The following is a 25,167-nucleotide window of genomic DNA, read 5'->3' as shown; positions in this document are numbered from 1 at the left end:
CTAAACCTAGGCCTAAAGGCCTAGGGGCTTTTTATAAGCAGTTAGCTGCTACTACCTTAACGGGGGGTTTTACTAGTTCTTTTAGATATTTTATAATAGGTTATTAGCCTAAGTACTAGTCCACCCCCCTACAGTCTATATAAGAGTCTCCTCTTAAAGTTAATATACTTTTGTACGGCTTAGGAGCCTTCTATAGCCTCTAGTTTTATACCTTTTTTATTATTTTCGCTAGTATAGGCATAAGCTACCTTTTTTAGGGGTTATAACTCCTGTCTTACGTGCCTACTGGCGTAATCCTATAAAGGTATTGTGACTACATCCTATAGTATAGAAGCCTTGGGTACCTTTTATAGTTAAGGCCTAAATTAAAAAGCCTTACCTACCTAAGTAACTCCTGTTTACTCCTTAAGTATATCTTACTAGTAAGCCGCCCTAAAGGCGAATGGTTCTGTTTATTAATATACTAATACGTATATCCGTTCTCTTAAGCTATATAGTAATCTCTCTGGCTAGGATATAATCCTACCTGTCTACTAGGTGCACTAGGGGTTAAAGCCTAACTAAGGGGTAAGGTCCCTAGATCTAGCAGTAGCTACTACACACTATACCCTATAGGAGGCTAGTAGTAGTATAGGGGCGTAATACCCTATACTACTGCCAGTTCCCGTTTCGCGTTGCCTATAAGAGTTTCCTTATAATAGGCCGACTGTGTCTTATAGGAGAGGGGCCGTAGAGACACTAGGTCCCGTACCGGACGACCTACTTCCCCCCTCCTACTAACTAAGCTTGTGTCCCCCCTTTTTATAAGCTACACCTATGTCTCTAACTTATTAAGTCCTCGTCTAACTAGCCTATATTTCCCCTATAGCCTCCCTATATATATATATTAGGTTACGTGCACTACGCCTATTAAGACCCTCTTTTAAGTTACCTAGGTATAACCGGATACTAGATAGGCCCTCATAGAGGGGCCTTAATAAGTTCTTTAGGTAGGGCCTTAACAAGTTCTTCGCGGTGGCCTTAGGGCCTTAATAAGTTTCGTATAAAGTATCTGCGACGCGTTAACCTTAACAAGTTCTTATAAAAGAGGATCCCTACGCCCTTATCGCGTATACTTTACGATTTTAGAGCTAGTGCAAGCCTAAGGGTGTCCTGTTATACGCCTAGGACGCGTCTACATTAACTAGCTAGATAAGGCCAGTTTTGGGCCTGGCTGCGAGCTAGGTAGTTGTATATCGGGCGGTTTTCGTATCCTAGTTTCCCTTAATAGGCCTCCCTAGATAGTAGGACAGGAGCTCTAAGCGGAGGCAGTGAGGCTCCTAGTGTTATTAAGGGCGATACTTTACATGTGTCGCGGGCTCATCACTATAGAGTCGAACAACAGCGCTGCACGCGCTGCGACGGCTCTCTACTATCGCCTCTGCACTTGGCCATTAAGAGGAATAGGATTCTAGATGATGTTTTTACCTACGGCGACGTAGACGCGTGCAGTAGGGCTTCGTGGGCAGGGCTTAATAATTAATATAGAACCTTAAGCCTTCTTTAGGTTTCTTAATAAATAGTATAGGTAAGGTAAATAGTAATTAACTAGGGTAAATAAATCCTTTCTCTAGGTGCTCTTTAAGGTATTATTATATTATAAACAGCTCTTTTTGCGACATACCGTATAATGGGCTAAACTTTAGCGTTATATTAGGTTTAAGTTCTATCTTAAAATTATGCTTATCTTAATATAGGGGTAGTTAGTTTATAAATCGTTTCTTAAACGTATTAATTAAATTATAATATTCTTTAGGTATAAGAGGTTAGGGGTTAATATATTACTTTGGTTTTAACGCCTTCTTAATATCTTTTAGTATTATAGTAAAGATCTTATAGTCTTATTTTCTTACTAATAAATAAAAGGGTGCGGCTTATATTATATTAATTTTAAGGGGTTTTAATATATTATCTTTGCATTTCTTACTATAATTAGTAGTTATAGCTTTATTATATTAGTTTAAGGTTTATAATAAGGGTAGCTTATATTATTTTAAATTTAAATAGTTATATATATATTTATAGGGTATATAGTATTTTAAGTAATAACTTTAGTAGTAGGTTATACGGAACTTTAGTATTTTTTTTTACCTAACTAATTAAAGGGTTATATTGCTTTAGCTATCTATATCTAAGTATTATCTTATATTACTTTAAGGGGGTTATAAATAGGGGAACGTATTTAAGGTAATTGCCTATTTATAACTTTATAAGAGCGTAGTATATTAGTTTACTATATATTAAGGGTAGCAACGGGCGCCCCCTAATGACTCTATAGTAGCAGAGTAAAGTGTACAATACTAGCGCGTCCGTAGGCTAGTTACGGCAGCAGTAGTTCCCAAGGAGGTTAAAAAGTAAGGTAGTAGGAGCACCATAGGCGACTCGCAGGCGCCTCGCAGGCGCCTTATAGGCGAGTCCCAAGAGGCAGGGAGATGGATTACGGGGTTTTCTCAAGTTAAGTCTTTCTTAAGTTGAGTTTTCTCCCCATATATAAATAAGGAGTAGTCCGCGTGGGCCCAATAGGGATCCGAATCGGACGTTAAGCAATGAATTATTATTATATTAAGGGTTTACCATTAAAGCCTTATAGGCCTTATAGTTATTTAAGTTATTTTAAATTTAGGTATTAGGTTTTCGCATAGTTTGTTTTAATAAAGCCTATACTAATAGCTCCACTATCTATTAGGATTTATACTTTTTTTTTAATTTTCTAAGTATTTAAATTTTGCTAAGTATATTAAGGGAGTTATGTTATATATTAGCGTAGGAAGAGCCTAGATACTTATACTCTTCTACTTCTTATCTTAAGGCGCGACTTAGCCTTAAGATAATTTATTTTTTAAGTTAACTAAAAGAGAGATACTTTATAGTAACTAAATATAATTATAAAATAAGTATAATTTAAGGACCGAGAGGAACTACGGCGGACCTTTTTAAAGGGGTAAGTTTGGCAATTCCTTTAAATATATCCCTTTTTACTATATCTAAAGCATTCTCTATTTATAGCTTATATTCTGTATTTATTAGTTCTTAAGGGTGTATAAGATTAAGTGGTATTAAGGTCTATAGGGTTATATATAGGGCTTTTAGGTTTTAGAGATAGGTCGCGCTTTAGGGTATATGCCAGTTTCGTAAAGCTTTAGACGTGAGGTATAGTTAGCTTTAAAGAACGAGTCTGTTTATTATATTAAAGGTCCTTATTAATTTGTTAATATATTATAGCAAATTCGGGTAGGTCTTTTAGCAGTTCCCTACCTACTAACTAGGCTCTAATCTTATGTAAAATAGCTTATTAAAGAGTAGTAACTCTAGCGGCTTTATTTTAATCTAGCTCGCTAATAAGACCTAAAAATTCTAAAAAGAAGCTAGTGAAGTCTTGGTTCCGTTATTGTAGGTTTTTAAGTTTTATAATAGCTGTATATTCGCGGCTGGTGTTATTATATATTTATTTTAGTAGAGAGATAAAGATTTTAAAGTTAATAAAAGTGCCGTTACGGAAGAATAGGTTTATAGTTCGTGCAGCGTCTTTACTTAAATAAGATATTCTATAGCTAATTTTGCTAGCTTTAGTAGGGTATTAGTTATAGTTTGTTAAAAGTTTAAGGCGGAGCTTAGTTATAAAGGGTTATAGGTTATTTTAATTTCTATTAAATATTAGAGGGTTAGAAAGCTTTTTAGATTTTATAATAGGTATTAAATTTATTATAGACACGGGTTAAGCTACTATTATTAGTTTGGGGTTCGTGTTTAACGGGTTAGGCTTAGGTATAGTTATTTTAATATTATCTATAGAGGGTGTTAGTACTAGGGTCTCTAATATAAGTACTTTGGCGTTATAGAGTTCTTTGCGTATTACTTTAATTAATTGCTAATGCTAAGCTTCTAGTATAGTTCGTTGCTAGGCCAAGGCATCTATAAAAGACTGTTATATTATAGTTATTTGTTCCCTAACTAGGGCTATAATAGTTAACGTGGCGGATTTAAGTTTGTTTACTATTTTAAGGGTATTAGTATTAATGTAACGTAATATAAGGGCGCGAAGAGACTTTAGGGAAGATTTAAAGGAATAATATAAATTCTATCTAAATCTAAGGGTATATAGCTCTCGCTAAGAATAAGACGTTACGTAAAGAAGAGAAAGGAATAATAAGAGAGTTATATATTAAATAGTTAGCGGTCTTAGTGGTCGATGCGTGCGTACATACGTACACGGTCTTCGACTGACTTTAGTAAAATTTAATGCATCTAGCAGAACTTGGCAGAAGTTAATTAAGCTGGCAGAATTTGGCAGAATTTAGTTAAAGCGTTGGAATTTATCTGTCGAGTATTTTACCGAGACATTCCTACTATAACTGGGCTAGTCCCGTTACATCTTACTATTTATAGAAAAAAATCTAAATAAAACGTATTAAGAAGAAGCTGGATTACCGGTAGCTTAAACTCTTTAAAATAGTTAGGAAAACTAAAGAAAATTAAGCCTATAAATTGGAATTGCTGAAATTATATTTAATACATCCTATATTTTATATTTCCTTACTAAAGCTATACTGGAGAAGAGATAGTATAGAACCGCTACTACCTAGCGAAATTAATAGGGAACTAAAATGGAATATAGAAGATATTTTAGACTAAATATGGCGCCAGAAGAAGCGCGAATTTTTAGTTTATTAGGAAGAATACTTTTAGGCATATAATAATTAGGAACCTAAGGAGCACCTTTACCTAGGATGCAATATAGTAATTAAAACCTTCCTAAGGACTAAAGGTAAAAATTTGGTAATAGTTCCGGATATACCATAGATAAGATAATAGGAAAGACTCTATAAATCGAAACTATAAGGTTAAGCACAAGTATTAAGAACGGAAATGCTTTACTATTATAATAGGGATCCTAGAACCCTATAGGGGGGAGCTTATAAAATCTATAGGAGAACTACTAGGGATACTATCTAAAGAAGACGCTATTTAAGAATAAGTAGTAGTAATATAAGAAGAGGTCTTAGGGATTTAGAGGGACCCTTAGGGATAAAAGGAGAGTATTTAGTCTGGCACTAGAGATATATAGTAGAGTTAATAGTATAAAGATAAGTAAAAAGACAGCCTATAAAGAATTAAAAAATTTAAGAAATTATAAAGCACTTATAGGAATACCACCCGTTTATTATATATGGGGATTATAGTAGTACACTGCCTTTATATAAATTATTACTAAAGCTTAAAATAAAGTATCCCTAAAGTATAAAGTTAATTCCTAATAATAGGGCATCTTAGAGGCACCTAAGAAGTATTATATAAAGCTATTCTATAAAAAGAAGGAAAGAACTAAATAATAACTTAAATACTAGCAATAGTAACGGGAGCCTCCTCTTCTATCTTAACGTTATTATTAATAGTATTATTAGCTCCTCTATCCCTAGAAGTATTAGCACTTCTACTAATATTCTTCTTAGAATAACAGGTACTAGAAGGACTAGTACAGGCGAAAGACTAGCGAGGAGAACATTTATCTAGACTTTTGTTGCTATTCTTAGTATCCCTAAGCTCTAAATTAGCATTTAAGTAGGGATCTAAAAGCCGTTGGCTAAGAGAATTAGTATAGTTCCTAAACGTATTATTAAAGAAACTCACCTAGCCAGAAAGGCCCGCGTAAGAGTACAAATGTTATTATTTATAAGGGTAAGCTACTTATATATACGCTCTTAAACACTATATATCCGAAATTATTACGTCTCTATAGTAGTAGAAACCCTTATTAAATTAAAGAGCCTATAAGTAAGGGTAGATACCTTCTATCTCCGTCTGTTACTATTTAAATATAGGCGGAAATCCTAGATAGCACAATGGAGCTTATAAGTCTTACGCGTATAAATAGGGGGGATCTAATATAATTAGTAAAATTTAGAATAGGATAGAATAGAAAATACCAGAACGTAGGTCTTTCTCCTACTACAATAATAGGAATACTTAAATTTGTTTTTACTAAAGTAAAGTATTTTATAGGCGTGGGACGGGTCTAGTGTAAGCGCGTAAATGTAATAACGGTAGTACTTTAGAGAGATTACTGTAGGAGTAATAGAGGTAGTTTAGGGTAGTACTAAAATAACACTACCGCCGGTTTAGGGACGCGTAGTATAACTATAAGCTATTATAAGAGAATACTATAGGAAGTTAGTATTATTAATAGAAATAAAATAGGGATCCTATTACTTATAGGCGTATTATAAAAAGAGAATAAAGTAGTTATAAAAAAATAGCTAGAGATATAGAAGCTAAAAGCTAAAATATAATAAAAACAGTTTGCTAAAAGACGAGACGAATAGTGTTATTAATAAAAAGACGCGCGAGAGGTAACAGCTTATAAACTAAAGAAAATTAAAATAAAGACGTTATTATTAGAACCTATTTTAAGTAAATAGGGATAGTAGCTAGTAGACGCGTTATACGGGACAACCTCTAGATTAACTTATAATAAACTCTTATAATAAAAAAGGTAAATCCTATCTAATTATTATTATTATTATTATAGTTCTATTATAAAGGCATTATAAAAAGCTATAATAGAAGAAGAGCGGAGGAGCTAAAGACGAAGTAAGATTTTACGCTAGTAAAGAACTGTCTATAAGCCGCATTCGTCAGGAAAAAATTTACCAGCATTTTCGCAGCATTTGGCGGCATTTGGCGGCCAAATGCGCAATCCGCGCACTGCAACGTGTAGCATATGGTATTAACTTAGGTGCGGCATACTGCCGCATCCAATAACGCGGTATAGCATACTGCCGCATCTAATAACGCGATGCAGTATACTGCCGCATCTAGCAACGCGGTGCAAGCATACTACCGCATCTAATAACGCGGTACAGCATTCTGCCGCATTTAATAACGCGGTGTAGCATTCTGCCGCATCTAATAACGCGGTATAGCATTCTGCCGCATCTAATAACGCGGTATAGCATTCTACCGCATCTAATAACGCGGTATAGCATTCTGCCGCATCTAATAATATAGTATAGTATTCTGCCGTATCTAATAACGTAGTATAGTATACTGCCGCATCTAGTAATATAGTGTAAGTATACTGCCGCATCTAATAACGTAGTATAGTATACTATTATATCTAATAACGCGGTATAGCTAATTGCGTATTTATAGCCACCTAGGTAAGTAGTGCCTTTATTTTATTAAGCTCTCTCTATACTTAATATATAATTAATATATAATACCCCCCTTACGCATTTTATATATCTTATTTACTTTAAGTAATAAATAAGCGTTACTTTTCCCGCGCACTTAATAGTATTTACTTAGTCTATACGGTTAGTAGTATTTACCTATTTCGCGTAATTAGTATACTTTACTTAGTTTACGCAGTTAGTACCCTTTACTTATTCTATATAGTTAGTACCCTTTACTTATTATATATAGTTAGTATTCTCTACTTATTTTATATACTTAGCATATATTATATAAAGAACATATTTTAACCTAATAGTAGTATAATATAACCTTAATACGCCTAATAACGCCCTTTAGTTAACCTACTATTTTAGGTTTAATGTTTATATAAGTCCCGCCGTAATAGTAGCACTATACTATTAAACCCCTAATTGTCTTTATTCTCGCCGTTATTCTTACTATTATTTTCCCTATTTATCCCACTACCTTCTCTACTCTTATCCTCTTTATCGCTATTATTTTCCTTATCTATTCCGCTACCTTTTTTACTCTTATCCTCTTTATTAGCAAATTCTAGTATTACTAGTCTATTTCTACTCCGTAGGCGGGCCTTTATATCCTCTAATATAGTACTATTCGTAATATCTATAACCTTAGACTTACTAGCAAAAGTATACTATAAAATACGGTAATTAATTCCTATTTCCTATTTATTATTACCTTAAATTTATTTAAGGCGCGCTTAGATAGCGTTAATATTATAGTTATATAGCATTAAAATCGTCTTATTAGTATATTATGAGAAGGAGACCTTATATATAGTTTTAGGGTTTATTCTTTATAATAAATACACTAGTCTACCGTTGTCCTATTATATTATCTTTATTAGCCTATATATAATAATTAAAATAGCGCGATATTATAATATAGGAAATAGTAGGAAAGTGCTATAGTATATAGCAAGTATCGCGATATAACGTTGCGATATGATTAATGTAATATTATATATTTACACTTATAGTATACGGTTATTAAGTAAACCTATTATTATACTTAGGATCTAGTTCCTCTAAATCTTCTATAATATCCTTAAATAGATTACTAATTACCTATTAAGTCTATAGCATCTTATCTCTAGTTATATTTTATATCTTATTAACTTATTATAAAAGTAGCCTATATAGCCTTTTATTATACTTAGGTTAGTAGCTCTTCTAAGTATTCTATAGTTATTCCCAACTATCTATAATACGCTTTAGTAAGTATAGTAAAAGGCTTTCTATAGATTTACCTATAATTATAGTATTAGCTTTAAACTTATAAATAACTTATATTCCACTTCTATAGTCCTTAAGAGTATATTAAATTGCTATATATATAAGCTATATTATATTAGCTATAATAGGTAAAAAGAGGTTAGTACTATTCTTATTAAGGGCGAGTAACCTTAGCCTAGTATTAAAGAACACGCGCTTAATATAACGTGTGATAATTAGCGCCCTAAATCTTATCTCTCTATTCTAGCCTTAGTTAGTTAGGTATAATAAAAGGTAAAGTACTAACTAGACTACTAAGCGTAAAGCAGTTATCCTTAAGTAGTTCCGCTACTTCCTCTATTATAGCCTTAGTATCTAGTTTAAGGTAGTTATAACTCCTAGTAACGGTATTGCGTACTATATTTATTATATAATACTAAAACACGCTAAGCTAGTTATATAGCTAAAAAATTAGTTAGTATAGTGCTACTAAATCTAAGGACCGCGAACCTTACGTGCCGCCGGCCCTAGTAGCATACTTAATACTCTATTTATTAGGTTTTTATAACGGTCTATAATAGTAATTACCTCTTTTTACGTCTACTTTATTAGTGTGTTTAAACCGCTTATATTTATTTCCGGCTAGGGAGAGAGATAGAGCTCTTTAGGTATAGAGCCTATTATTACTTATATAATAAGACGTGTCTAAGCAATATTATATATCTTTATATTAACTAGGCTAAGTAGCTGCTTTATATATTATCTAAAGTTATTCTATAGCGGTTATTTATTTAAGTAATATATACATTTCTTTTAAGTATAGGTTTTAGATATCTTGCGGTCGCTTAGGGTTTATAGGCTTTCATCTAATAAGAACGGGATTATCTATTAGGATAACGTTATCGAAATTAATAATAATGGGTTATACTATAGCACATTAATAACAGCCTTACCTTTTAATAGAGACAGTTACGGTATAGAGCCTAATATTATCCCCTTTAAGATCTAGATTATCTTAAGAGCTACTACTTAACTTACGGCATCTTTATTTACTTTTTTATAAAATAGGTAGAGAATAAGTATATTAGTTTAGTAGAACTATTTAGCTTTTATATATACCTTACTTTCCTAAAAAACGCTAAATAGTCTAAAGCCTTATACTTAATGTGCTTTAAATAACGACCTAGTTAACTTTTATAATATAAATTAGGTATTTCTTACTAAGTGTATAAAAAGGAGTTTTAATAAACTTATAATAATAAGTTAGGAGGGCGGCCTAACTATTTATTAGGCTTTGTAATAGGGCAATTAGATTGCCTTACTATAGCGTAGGGTCCTACTTTATATAATATTTTTTCTATACTATATAGAAGCCTAGTTCCTCGCGATATTTACCTACTTTTAAGGTAGATAGTATAGTATATAGGATATAAAGGGTAGCTAGCGCGTAGAGGGCGATACGTAGTAGTGTTATATTCTAGTTTATTATAGTTGCGGCAATCTACCCCTTTATTGCAATCCGGCGCCGCTAGTTATAACTTACTACTATTTTAGCTAAGTTATATTTATTTACCGCCTAGTATAAGCCTATTTCCTTACATATACATTAACCTATACCCTATTTATTCGCTTAAAATCTTCGTTATATATAGTATTATATATATCCTAATTACTATAGTTATTTATAAAGAAACAGTCTATAATATTAATATCTGTTAGTATAAGTGAGATGGGCCTCGCGATATGGTTAATGTTATATATCTAGAGTGTTAGCGACTTAGTTAATCGAGGCACGAGCACGACAAGAGAGACGCGCAAGCCTATACAATTAGTAGTCTATAAACGAGGATCTAAAGCTAGAGAAAGGAAAGGAGAAGAAGAGCAGCGCCAGTCGAAGTAGGGTTCTTTTATGCGGTCTTCTAGTTACATAACCTTAAAGTTCTGCCAAGTTCTGCCAGTCAAGTTCTGCCAAGTTCTGCCAGTGCCGTAATATTACCCCCCCTCCGCAAAAGCCTGCCCTTAGGCTTTATATGTCCGTATTATGCCTATAGGGCGTTCCTATCTTTATACTCTTCTAGTAGCTTATTATCTTCATTATGCTAGCATTCCATCCATTTATCTAAGTACTTTGGCGGTCCCGGTTTATTAGGGTAACGGCTATAGAATTCTTAAAGCTTATAGGGACTACTAATAAAGTTCTATATAGGGTACTAGGTAGGATCTGGGTTATAGCCTTTCTAACTAACGCGGTACTTTAGCGTTTTCCTTACTAGCTTATAGGCCAGTATCTCTTTAATTTCCTATTTGTTATTGCCACTAACTTAAATCAGCAGGGGGGGTTTATTCTTTTGTCTAGGTAATAGGTTATTTATAGCCTTCCGTAGCTTATCCGGTAAGAAGATAGAGTAAACCTTAATTAAATCTGAGAGCTCTACTTTATATAAATTGCCTATTTTCTTAAGGACCTTATATAGTCCTGCTATCTAATAATCGAGCTTACGGCTAGGCCGTTTTGTTTTCTAGTTCTTTGTTGTAACCTAAACTATATCACCTATAGTAAAGTTAGGCTCGCGCCTATGCTTATTTGCCTGCTATTTTATTAATTTCTAGGCCTTTTCTAGGTTTATACGGGCTACCGTCTAGGCTTCCTCTAAGCGCTTGGCGTACTGCTAGGCTTCCTTATAAGACAGTTTCTTACGTACGGTTTATGGTCCTTCTGGCCTATCCCAGTCAAAGCTTATTTAGGGTAGATACCCCATTTCTAGTTAAATAGGTGCAAATCCCATAAAGTCGTAGGGTAGGGTCGCCTAGGCGTAGTCTATTAGAGGTAGCAGTTCGCCCTAGTTATCTTAAAAGTAGTTAACAAAGGGCCGGAGTCTCTAGTCTAAGTATTAATTTATAATCTTTATTTAACCATCTATCTAGGGGTGGTATGCTATAGAAAGCTTTAGCCTAATTTCTAGGATCTAGGTAAACTTGTTCTAGAAAGCCAATATAAACTGCGGTCCACAGTCCGATATAATAGTATCTAGTAGTCCGTAAATTCGGTAGACGTAATAGATATATAGTCAGGCCGCCTTTTTAGCGTTAATATTCTTATAATAGGGGATTAAGAACAGGCGCTTGCTAAAGCGGTTAACTAGGATTATAACCATATCATATCCGTCGCGGTCTATAGGCAGCTTATAAAAGTCTATAGAGATATACTACTAGGGGCGTTCTAGTATCAAGAGTGGCTTTAATAGTCCTAGGGTCTTATCTCGCGGAATTATAGACCTACGGCAGTTATTGCAGTTCCGTATATAGCGGTTAATGTCTATAACTATTCCGGGCCAGTAATATTAGTTACCAATAATTTTACGGGTCTTATTCTTTCTAGAATAGGCCATAGAAACCTAGGCATATGCTTTAGTAATAAGCCGAGTCCGTAAGTTCTATTCCTTTACTACTACTAGCCGTTCCTAATACTTAAGTAATCCGTTTTTAAGGGACCATAGGCTAGTAACGTTCTTTGCCTTTTCACGGTACTCCTATAGAGAAGGGGCCGTACAGTTTATCTACAGCAATTCGTTAATTAAGTTAAGTCCTAAAGGGTTAATAGGATACATCTCGGCGCCTAAGGAGTCTATACCCAGTTCTGCCTATATCTGGGGGTTAAGGTACTCTAGTTGTAGTAGTGTCTAGGTCCATAATAAGATCTTTATAGCCATCTAGTTACCTAGGTCTTATTCGCGCCTTATAAAAGCATCCGCACGGTTTATAGCGCCTAGTCTATATATAATTAAGAAGTAAAACTAAGATAGGATATCCGCCTAGCGTGCCTGCTAGGCCATAAGGGCCTTAGTTATTATAAAGTATTCTAGGGCCTTATAATCCGAAACTACCTTAATAAACTCAGGGGTCCCTTCTAGCTATACACGCCAGTGCTAGAAGCTAGAGATAATAGCCAGCATTTCTTTGTTATAAATATGGTAGTTTAGTTTAGCATCTATTATAGTCTTTAAATAGTATACAATAGGGTGCTATTCTCCGTCCGGTTACTTCTAGGAAAAAACACCAGCTATTACGCCGTCTAAGGCATTAGTTTCTAACATCAAGGGCCGTTCTAGGTCAAAATAAGCAAGTAAGGGAGCCGATACCAGTCGTTTTTTAAGCTTAGTAAAGGCCTGCATACATATAGCGTTAAAGTAGAAGGGCTGGTCTTTCCTAGTAAGGCGGTTAAGAGGCTAGGCGATTCTGCTATAATTCTTAATAAAGCGTCAGTAGAAGTTATAGAAACCTAAAAATAATTATACCCCTTTTACGGTCCGTAGGGGTATCCACTAATCAATTACAGCCGTTTTTTTTAGGTTGGCCTTAATTCTATCTATACTAATAATAAAACCTAGGTACTTTATACGCTTAACACTAAATTCTAACTTCTTAATGTCGGCCTGGAGGCTAGCTTCCTGGAGCTATTATAAAACTTTATAAATATGCTCCTAATACTCCAATTTATTCTCAAAGTAGATTATAATATTATCTAAATAGGCTATGTAGAAGTCGTTAAGGTAGTTAAATAGTATATCATTTATATACCGCTGATATATAGCCAGTCCGTTAGTCAGCTTAAAAGAAAGCACTTTATATTTATATATTCCGTAACGGGTCTAAAATATAGTAAGATCCTCTAATTTAGGGTCTATTCTAATCCGGTAAAAAGCCTAACGGATATTGAGCTTTATAAAGATCTTAGCTCTACTTATTTGGGCTAGAGTCTTATTAAGTAAGGGCAGTGGATAGCGGTCCTTGCGGGTTATATTATTAAGTTTACAGTAGTCGATATAGAAACAAAGTCCTCTATTTAGCTTCTTAGCAAAAAAAATAGGTAAGTTAAAAGGGGCTTGGCTAGGCTTAATAAAGCCCTTATCTAGATTATTAATAAGGTACTACTTTATAGCCTATAATTTGGCAGCAGACTGCTAACGGAGGGGGCTATAGCTAAGGGTGTCCTCCTTGTCTGGCTCGATCTCAATCTTATAGTTATATGGTTAGTAAGGCGAAAGCATATTAGATACTACCTTAGAGAATATATCCTTGAATTTCTAGTGTTAATAAGGCAGTTTCTATTCAACCAGCTCCTTATCTATAAGCTCGCTTTCCTATCCACTAAGCTCGCTTTCCTTTTCCTTAATTATTTAATCAATTTTATATAAGCTGGTAGTAAAGGCAACGGTATTAGGTTGGACCAAGTTTTAGTAGAATCCTACGGCGCCAATATAGTAGATATTAACTAAGGGAAGGTCCGTAGGTTTCTTTATGGACTTTTATTAGGCCGTATTTTGCGGTATAGAGTTTATAATCTTCCTTAGCTTATATTCCATTTTCCATAAGTTATCCTTCTAATCTATTAGTTTAGTATATCGTCCAATATTCCTAGCTATCCTTTATAGCTTTATAGGGCCTAAGTTCTCCCTAGGGAACTTAGGTAGATCACTACTAACTTCCTAGGTCTCTTATGCGGGTGGCATAGTATAGGTAACCTAGGGGCGGCGTAATATACAGATCCTTTACGGATTAAGCTATATATCCTTCTTAAAAGCCTAGTCCCTACGCATTACATTAGCCTAGTAAACGGGGTTTATCTGCGGCCGTATAAGGTTTTCTATTATAATACTAATTTCTTTTATAAAGGAAGGCGTTGGGGGTATAGTTTCGGGCTAGAGAAGCTATCTATTCCGTACGTTAAGCTATAAGCCTAAATAGGCTAGCCATTTTCTTCCTAAGATTATATTATGGCTTTTAAGGTCCGTAATTAGGAAGGGGACATTATACTACCTTCGTCCGTTAACGCGGAGGTAGATCTATAAGATAGTCGTAATAGGTAGCCCTATCCGTCCGTTATACCCGCGAATAGGAATAGGTTTAGGCAGTTCTTTAAGGGGTGCATTTAGAAATTCAGCCAGCTTTATAGCATACTAGGTATCTATTAAGGCAAAGGTATTTACTCCAGAGTCAGCTAAAGCAGAGGTTAAAACTTAATATCCATTACGGAATAAAGTACAAGGGATAGTGCAGCTTCTTCTACTAACTAGCCGACCTAGATTAACATATAATATATTAATTTCTTTTAACCCTAGAGAGGAGTCTTCCTCTAGGGTTCCTCTTTTTCCAACTTTATACTATCCTCCTAAATTAACAGAACCTTGTTTGTCTTCGCCGCTATTAGGCAGTTCCTTACAAAGTAGTCTTTTTAGCCGTATAAAAAGCAAGCTCCTTAATTGCTAAGGGCTTATCTATAGAGGTTACTGTAAGTAGGCCGAGTATATACCGGGCCCGCGGTAGGACTAGCTGCTAAGTTAACGGCAGGCTGAACGGTTAGTGCCGCAGGAGTTACGGCCCGTATAGGGGTACTATTAGCTGTTCTTATAGTGCTTATAGTCTGGTTTAAAGAGTTCCTGGCTTTATACCGCTCAGCACGTGCCTTAATTTAACGGAGGCCTTAGTTAATAGCCAGATAGTGGTCCATAAGTACCTTTAGCGTCTATATAGTAGTAAAAACTGGTAGTACGGCGCGCTATAGGTCTAGGGTAAGTTTATTAAAGAGGTCTAGCAGTAGGTCTTCATAGGGAATTTAGGCTTGGCTAGCTAGGTGCAGAAAGCGGGTCTAAAAGGTTAAAAAGGTCTCCGTTGTTTTTATATTCAGGCTTTTATAATTAAGGCGGGCGTTCTATATCTTAAAGGGGTCCTTATAAACGGAAGACAAGTAGTTAATTATTTCTTCTTTAGAGACAAAGGGGTCTACGGAGTCTGCGGCGTATCGCGGACATAGATACGTCTGTATGTCCCCGCCGGTACGGCCGAAGATATAGGCTATTTTAGCTTAAGTAGTGGGGAAGTGGTCCGCATTAACTTCAAGCTTATCTTATAGTTAAAGCTTCCAATTATTAAATATAGGGTTAGTTCCATTTGTAAGCAATAGGGGGTCCATAACCTTTACAGATCATAATAATGCGGTGCTTTAGGCTAGGGCCTTAAGGACCGTAGCAAGTCTGTCTAATAGGTTATCGCTAGAGGTAGGGGTGTCCCTAGTTTCCAGTAGTTCTTATAGCCGTTTAATTTCGGCATTAGCTGCCATAAGCTCCGCCTGGGGGGTTAAGACAGTTATTGTTTCTTTATCTAAGGTATTTAAGGGTCCTGNAGCTGCTTTACTNGNTNCTATATTTCTTNGNATNGTGGTANAGGTGTTAGGTAATTCNGGGTAATTTCTTTAGGGGTTCTAGTCTATGCGCGTCCGGTTCTTAGGGTTCTTTTTATGTTCCTTTTATATTCTAGGGGTTCTATCCTGTCCTTATAGTCCTAGTAATGTCCTTAGGGTCCTATTCTGTGTCCTTGTCCTTTTTATGGCCTTATAGATATATTTAAGTTCCTTTTTAGGAAGAAAGGGTAAGATAAGCTTTAGATAATGTTAGCGACTCAGTTAATTAAGGCATAAGCACGACAAGAGAGACGCGCAAGCCTATACAATTAGTAGTCTATAAACGAGGATCTAAAGCTAAAGAAATAAAAGGAGAAGAAGAGCAGCGCCGGTCGAAGTAGGGTTCTTTTATACGGTCCTTTAGTCACATGACCTCAAAGTTCTGCCAAGTTCTGCCAGTCAAGTTCTGCCAAGTTCTGCCAGTTAAGTTCTGCCAAGTTCTGCCAGTGCCGTAACATAGAGGGTATCCAACGTACATTTCGTCCTGCTATTAAATAGCTTTATACTCTATACTCTAAGCATTTTAGTTCTTATATTAATCTTACTACCGTTATAAACTTAGAGGGTCTCTACCAACGCACCGGCGTATTTTAGGTATTTGCCCTTACTATCTAATTGCCTAGTATCCTAGATTATAAGTAGCAGATAAAGCCTCCCTACTTTATTGCCATAGAGGCTATTATTTACCCGCTTATATTCTTGCACTATTATAATATTATAGCGGGGGGCTCTAGTATTAGCCTATAATGGAGTACATTAAGTAAACACCTTATTAAGCTTATTAGTATTAATAGCATCCTTCCTAAAGTAAATATAGTATATAACGCTATAATAGATACTTAAGGGTATCTTTAATACCTAATTATTATCGGCCTCTAGTTGGTTAACGTCCTAGTCTATTTACCAGATTCTGTTAATCTACTTACGGCATTCCCTTATAAAGGGGGCTAGTTTAGATATAAGGTCAGTAATCTCTATCTAGCGCTATACCTCCTTAACCGTACGCCAGATAGATATATTAATTCTCTAGTCTTAAAGTATTTAAGTTATATAGTCGTCAAAGTTCTATATATATAAGCGATATACGCATATATTAACTGTAGGGCCTAGTTATATTATCTATATTACACTTATTAGGTCTACTATATTAATTATATTAGTTAACGCCTATAGCTCAAGTTCGTTTTAAAGTATAGTATTAAGAGATATAGTATTATATCGTAGCATCTACTCTTTATAGTTGTTCTGTTTATTAGTCCTATAGTAGAATACCTTTTATAGCTTATATACTTACTCCAAATACTCTATATCTATACCTCTAATTACTCCTAGTTACTAAATACTCTCTAGATAATAGGTAATAGTATATAGCTTAGGAATATTAAAGTATAGTAGTCCTACCTTACTTAGTCGAAATGGAAGAAATATATCCTTTATCTTATCCATTCTATAAATAGCTGCTACTAGGTACTAGATAGTTAATTCGTCGTATAATACATATTAAGATAGTATAGTGAAGTCTATAAACGCCCGGATAAATAGCATAGCGCCTTTATTCTATTTTAGTAAGGGTGCTATAGTGGGGACTAATTGTCGTAATAGAGATTTATATATCTTTCCTATCTATTGGCCGATATTTACCTAGCTATCCCATACTATTATATTAGTAAATTGTTCCACCTATATAAAGCGGGTAGTAATAAGTATATTAACATTTAATATCTCCTGGCCGCAACTATCTATACGCGGGATATTAAGGCCCCGATATTTTCTGGCCTATATTTCGCTTTATATAAGCCCCTTAATCTAATACATAAGATATTCACTAGTAAGGCCTTTAAGCACCTAGTATAGGAAATTAGGCGCCATTATCTTATAGATATTAGATAGATTATAGCCCTATATAAAGTTACGGAACGGCTAAATATAATCTAAGTTATCCTTCTTATTAGTATCGCAACCTTCCTACTATATTTATATTTAGTCTTTTATTAATTAATATATACGGAACGGCCATAGTCGCTAGATAGCAGTTATTAGATTATGCCGTTTATTTATATATATATAATAAGTTAAACATTTATAGCCACTCTTAATACCTATAAGCGTAACCTATTTTTCGTAATTAGCTATAAATATAGCTAAAAGTAGAAAGCAGTGTTAATCCTAGCCATCCGCGTATAGGAGACGTACTCCTTCTTTACTAGCTTTCTCTAACGCTATAGGCATTATTAGCATAACTATACTAGTAGTAGGGTTGTCGCTAAAGTATACGTTTAAGGATAGCCGTAAGGGTCTTATGTTATACTACTAGTTATATTATTTAGTTGCTAGGTATATAGACTAGGAGGTATACAAGTAGTAATAGGGCTAGTTAATTTACGGATTATTAAACGCACAGTTTAATATTTCTAATTAAAATATAGAGCGGCTATACTTTCTTGCCGCCGGCGTATTATATTAGTTAGGTCTTATTGCTAGCTAATATAATTAGCACTATAGTTGCGCCAAGCGGTAGCTACTCTTATATCTTCTACTATTAGTCTACTGTGTTAAGCTTATTATATATTCTTATTTCTGCTAATAAGTACTACCTTACTAGCAAGAAAGTTATGTCTCCTTAAAAAGGGCCGTAACTAATAAGGAAGGATATAATCTCTAAAGTATTTTGGTAACGTACCAGCAGCTACTAGTCCCCTACGGTTATAATTATTTTAATCTACTACGGTTAATTACTCTTAGATTATATCTATTTCAAAAGTAGTTTTACTTTAACATTATTAGCACTCTAGCAAGAAAAATAGTTAGTAAATACTCCCTAAAGCCTAATATCGTTAAACCACTCGTTAATAGCATGGTTAGAAGTTCTATAGCTTACCCACTATAAGACCTATACATATTCTGCCTTACTACTAAATAGATAAAATAGGGGAGGTGTCTTATCTAGTATACTGCCAGTACGCTTAATACGCGGCATAATATTGTATACTGCCGCAGTATCATCCGCAGTTTGCGGATTTCCTTAGTTCTGTCCTTGAGGCTTTCCTATAGCGCGGCTAGTGGCCTCTTTAAATATTTTAGTCTAAAAGACGTCTATAGATATTCTAGTTAAAGTTTACTAATTAGTTTTAACTATTACCAGGTTATGCACCCTATTAAATATTATGGAATTATTATTATAGTGCACATCTACAGCCCCGTTATTTAGCTTATTAATAATATTATCGCCTAAAGCTTATACAGGTGGCTACTTATTACCTTACTCCGATTTAGCCTTATAATTAGTTATATAATGCCCTTCTAAGGTTTAATAGTATAATAGTATATCGTCATCCATATATTATATAAGTGGCCACTTATTATATTACTCTAGCTTAGCCCTATAATAGGCTGTCTAATACTCCTCTAAGCTTTAATGGCGTAAGGGTGCATTATTATTTATCTCTTTAATATTAACGCCCTTATATCTACCCTTCTTCCGTTTCTATTATCTTAAATAATATTATTTATAACAGGTTAGACCGCCTATACTTTTTACTTTAGTCCTATACTTTCTATATTGCTGCTAGATAGAGCTTATTTATAAATTGCTATATTAAGCTATAATTTGCTATAGTTTAGTTAGAAGGGAGCCGAAAATAATATCTATATAAAACTATATATTTAAAGTAGTGTTTATAGCTTATACTATATTATAAGCCAGTTAAGATAGGAGGAGTATAGTAAGAGCACGGCGATATCCGTAGACACTAATACGCTAGATAGCATAACCCATTATATTTTACACTAATTTACGCTAAATCGCGTTATATTAGGCTAGGAGACTCTACTTATTACTAACGTCGCGCCGCCTCTCTATTATACTAAGCATAGGATTCTAAATACCACTATTCCCTACTTAAGATACTAAACTGTTTTTTATAATAGGACGTAATATATAATAGCGGTATGCCGTAAATACGGCGTAGTATAACTCTGTAAGCGCTATAGACCTATAAAAAGACATACAGCTTATTACCGGCTTAGGCATTACTATAGAGAGACTTAATACTATTAAGCGGACTTTTAAGCAGGTTATTATTAAGGACGGTATCCTATACGTTTTATTCCGTAGATAACTAAATAATTTACTACGTAAGCAGGCGATCCAAGAAGTTATCCGTTAGGTAGTAGAATATAAAAAGGCACCAGCGCTATAGGTATATAAGGCCATGTAGAATATGCTGGCCCGCGTATAGTTAAATATATATAAAAAGATAAAGGTGCCAGGGCGGCCTAGCATTAACTATATAATAAATACGGAAAGGGGGTATACGGCTACCATAAACTTATAGAGTTTATCCTAGCTTAACTATACGCAGAACTACGGCTATAATCTTAAACAACTTATTATACTACTTTATAAGCGGAAACTAGATAGTATAAACTTAGTCCTAAGCATAGACATAGCCTTAAGTCTAGTATTGCTATCTAATACGCCTTAAGACCTACGCATAGTCGAATATTAGCTACTAGTTAAGATATTTTTAAAGGCTAGGGTAGATTATAATAAGGAGTAGATATAGGCCACCTATATAGAGACTATGCCTATCCAAAACAATAGGGCTTTAAGGGCTGCTCTATTAAGGGCAGTTTATTATAAGGTAGGCTAGGTTATATTTATAGCTATCTGTAAAGATAGTATACCGGTATCCATTATAATTATAATATATTGCTAATATTTATCTAGCCCTATCTCTAGTACAATATATTTTACTAGGCGGGCTAAAAGGCATTAATTAATTACAGCTAATCTAATCTACGTGGAGATAGTAACTTTAGTTAAGTTTGCCTTATAGCGAGACCTCCTATCGCACTAGGAAGCCCTAAGATTATTACCTATATATACAATCTTAGGTTATCTAGACGTAGTATAGCGAATTGCCTTTACTATAGGCTCTTCTATTAGGGGCAACTACATAAACATTATATTTATCCTATGTTTTGCTAGCTAGTAGCCAGTATAATAGGATAGGTATTATTCTAAGGGCCTATAGTATTAGCGATAAGTTTCTTAAAATATAGTAACGGCGTACTAATACTAAGAATAGCATACCCAATATAAGCAGAAGAGGGCGTTAGGTCACGTTGCCTTAGCGACAACTATAGCGAGAAAAGGATTAGATCCTATTTAAGGTTATTATAGTTTAGTAAAAATAGAGGCGGCCTATACTATACGGAGAGTAATTAATAATAGTTATGGTTATTAGCAAGATATTTAGACTATAATCTAACTAGTTAAGTACTTAGGGAACGTTTACTTATAAGTTTAAATTAGAATAAGGGCTTTAAAATAGAGTTAATCTAAAGCTTTAATCTAATTCTAAGGCGACCGTTCGGTTAAATTCTAGTTTAACTTAACTTTAGCTATAAATTTTTAATATTCTAAAAAGTTAGCAACTTTACCATATACAGAATCTAAACTAAGGTCTTAGCGTTAGTTCAAATTAGGAGCTTAAAGCTCCTTATTTAAACTCTAGATTAAATCTAAAGGCTTTAGATTATATACGTTTATATAACCCATAGAGCTATAAACGCGTATTAAATTAGGAAGGAACACGTTCTTTCTACTAGACTTTTAGTTTAGATTTAAAAGTAACAGATTATAACTAAATAACCCCTTAAAATCTAGATCACGGATTAGTATTAATTAACTACTAGCCTAAAAGGGATAGAAACTAGGATTACTAGGCTTTATAAATTGGGCTATCTTCACCGTAATGTGCTTGTTTATTTTAAAGATCTTATTTAGCTATAATATATAATATTATAATATACTATATTTTACCTAGTACTGTAGCAAAATTGTAAATATTAAAGGCCTATAGCTATTACCGCTTTTAACTTCTATCTAGTATCCCTATTTAAGGGTCTTGCTACTAGTAAAGTCTATAACATCTATCCTTACTACCCTCCTTATATTCTAACGCCACTAACATCCTCTCCATTATTATTATCCTTATTATTATTACCAGCACCGCCCCAGCCGTTATTATTAGCGCCCTCTCTATTAGCCTTATTCCACGCTTTGGTATAATTACTAGTACCGCTAATATTTACTATACCCGCGAAGTTAGGGATAGTAATATTAAAGTTAACGTCTATACTATATAAAATAGGCATATAATTAGCTATACGCTAGCGGTAGATACGCTATATAGTTTCGTTAACGTTAAATAGGGCAATAAGTTACTGGAAGTGCTCTTTCCGCTTAAAATTCTTAAGGTTAATAAATACCTTATTATCCTTACACTACTTCTTAATTTTATAATACGCGGTATTTATAAAGGTCTTATCGCCGGTATAATAATTATAGACTACCTAGGGACTACTAATAATAATAAGGCCCGCTTATAGTCTAGTAATTATAAAAAGGTTCCTCGCTATATCCCAGATAAATTTTAGCGGACTAGCGATTATTATATTATATACTAATAACTCTACCTAGCCGCCTTAAATGCCGTTAATAGTAAAAACCTTAATCTCGCTAACTACTGGCGTAAATTTCCGCCACTTGCTGCTATCTTACTAGGCATAGCACTATTCTTTAAGCGCATACAGCGCTACGGAGTAGATAGTAAGTTAGGCTATATATAGAACGGTAAGGCTAACCTCTAATAGCTTAAATCTAAAGTTTATTAGCGCTATAGCCACCTAAAATACGCGTTAAGCGTAAACCAGGTTGTACGTTAATTGGCTAAGCTTATTTACCTATATAGTACTATTAACGGCGAGGAAGGCGACAGGGTAGTCGCAGCGCAGCATATCCTTAAAAAAGCTCGCCGCCAGCTTTAACTACTCTTAGTCCTTAACTATTAGGCTTATCTAAAGCTAGCTATATGGTAGGACGGCATTTATAAGACATATAATATCTTTAATAAATTAATATTGCAGTAAGAACTATACCGTATCCGCACTAGCCGCAAGGAGACGTATATAGAGGGAGATGGATTTCTAATAGTAGAACGGATTATTAAAATCGGGACTAAGGATTAGTTTTAGTTGGTATATATTACTAAGGAAAACCTAAGGCACAGGGTCGCTAGCCTAGATCTATAAACCTCCCTAGATTAAATATAGTCTACTCTAGGCAAACTTAGTAAGACTACCTAGCTTAAACACCTTCCTAGCCTTATTATAGAAAACTATATATATAGCGCTAATAAAATATGCATAAGTCTGCGAGACTATATTAGGTATTATAAAAATTATATTAGCCTTCTTAGCCAGGTCTATAATAACTACGTTAGCTATAAGTATTAATCCTATCTTATTATCTTATATTATATTATTACCAAGCGCAAATCGGTACAAGTATTGGCGGAATTTGGCGTATTTAGTCGTATTAGGGTCTATAATAAGATATAGGTTTTTATTACTATCTAGGACACCTATAAGGTATAACAACTACTAACCTTTAAACAAATCTATAACCTACAACCGCTTATTAAAGCCGGTGGCATTACTAGCCTTAAACGTACGGTAGAGCAGGAATGCTATATTTAGTATAAACGCGTCCTTATTAATTATAGCATAGTCATTCTATTCCTTAAAATATTTAGGATAAGTATTAATACCTACCGCTATTCGCTATATAATAGCATCCTGCTTATAGACCTTAGTTTCTATTAAGCGCATATAGCGGCGAAGGACGATAAGAAATTTGGCAGGACGGCCTTACGTAATTAGTGCCTTATAGTTCTCTATAAGCGCATTATTAATTATCTTAGCCAGTATATCTAGTTGGCGATTAAGCGGCAATAGGACCTAGATTCTAGTAGGATCCTACTAAGGCGACCTAAGTTAATACTGGTATCGTACTAAGACAGTTAAGAAGGTTAATTTCCCGATACCACTAAAGCCTTATATTAGCAAAATACCGCCTATTATATATTTAAGCGTAGTACAGGCACCTGTTTATTCTTTATTAAGTAGCAGCAAAACAGCCTTAAGGGCATTATTAACCGAGTTCTTTCTATACTTAGCGATATTACAGTTAAAGTAATTAATACGCAGGAGATCTATAAAGTTATTAGATAGCGCAATTTGGCGCTTAATATAGAAACTATTGCCTCCTTACCATAGGTGGCGTAGAGTATTAATTTTTTAGGAGATTCTAACCTTAGGGACACACTCGGTTATAAGACATTTAATGCCTTATACCGTAATTAGAGCCTTACTTAGGTTACCAACTATTATAAAGTTGTCGCTATTTAGGATATACTCTAGAGTAAATGCGGGGTTTAGTATAAACTTATAACCTACCTATAGTTAAAAAAACAAAAGTATAGTAGTTATAGCCGGAGCTAAAGGGAGTAGTATTAATAATAACTCCTTTCTAGCTGGCCTAGCTACTTGCGTCTTTACTTAGAAATAAGATATTAATAATAGAGTTAGTGCGAAGGGTAAGACTATTAACCATCTAAATAGCAGCGTAGTAGACTCGGTCCGTGCTACCTAAAAAGGTAATAAGATAAATAATAGTGGGTACCTAGGGGTTCTAATTAACGGCCTTAAAGCTTACGACTGCGGCATAGAACTAGACTATAAAATACTTAAGAACGCTATTAAACTAATACCTCGCGGGGATTTTATATAATGGTCGGTCCTCTACTAAGAGCTATATACTAAGCTGGATATTTATATTATGGTTCTTCCACTAGCAACCTAAAGGATTGTTAACGCTCTGCTATTATAGGCTCGCGTTTAGGCTCGCGATATAACTATTAAGCTATTTAGTGCCTAGTATAAAGAAGTAGACAACAACTATAGGACTATTTAACAGCATATCTTAAGCTTTATAGATTTGCGGCGTAAACGGGCCGAAGTCCCCATTAATAAAGAAGTACTTACTAAGTAACGTACGCGTACCTAGTATAAGTTTATTAAAGGTAACAACAAACCTAATATAGTAAAGTTATAGGGTTATAGCATCTTACGGGAGAATATAAGTAAGATGCTTAAGCGTAGTTAGATGTAATAGTTATTAAGTAACCAGAGAAGCAGTATTAGTAGTATTAACCTTAACGTTACTAGCGATGTTAGCATCCGTAAATTAGACAGACGCCGTCTTATACAAACAATAAGTAGGCATTCTATTAGTTTTGTAAGACACCTAAAACATAATACTATATACTATAATATACTCTTTAATAATTTGCATAACAAACTAAACTATAAGGTAGTTATTATTTAGAAGCTAGAGTATATCTAAAGGTTCGGCTATTACGGAATCGCTATCCTCTATATAGGTGTCTAAATTATCTACTAGGCCATCCGCTACTAAATAGAAGCCGGCTGTATTAAGAGGTTTAGGCGACGGAAAGGTAGCAGCTGTACTTAAAGCGGCAGCACCTAGTATATCTACCTTGCCTAGAGCGGTTACGGCGTCTATTACCCGAATTAAAGTAGGTCTACTTATAT

Source organism: Cenococcum geophilum (assembly GCF_001692895.1).
Source record: "Cenococcum geophilum 1.58 unplaced genomic scaffold K441scaffold_4, whole genome shotgun sequence".
NCBI lineage: Eukaryota > Fungi > Ascomycota > Dothideomycetes > Gloniales > Gloniaceae > Cenococcum > Cenococcum geophilum.
Note: the sequence above shows the minus strand (reverse complement) of the source record.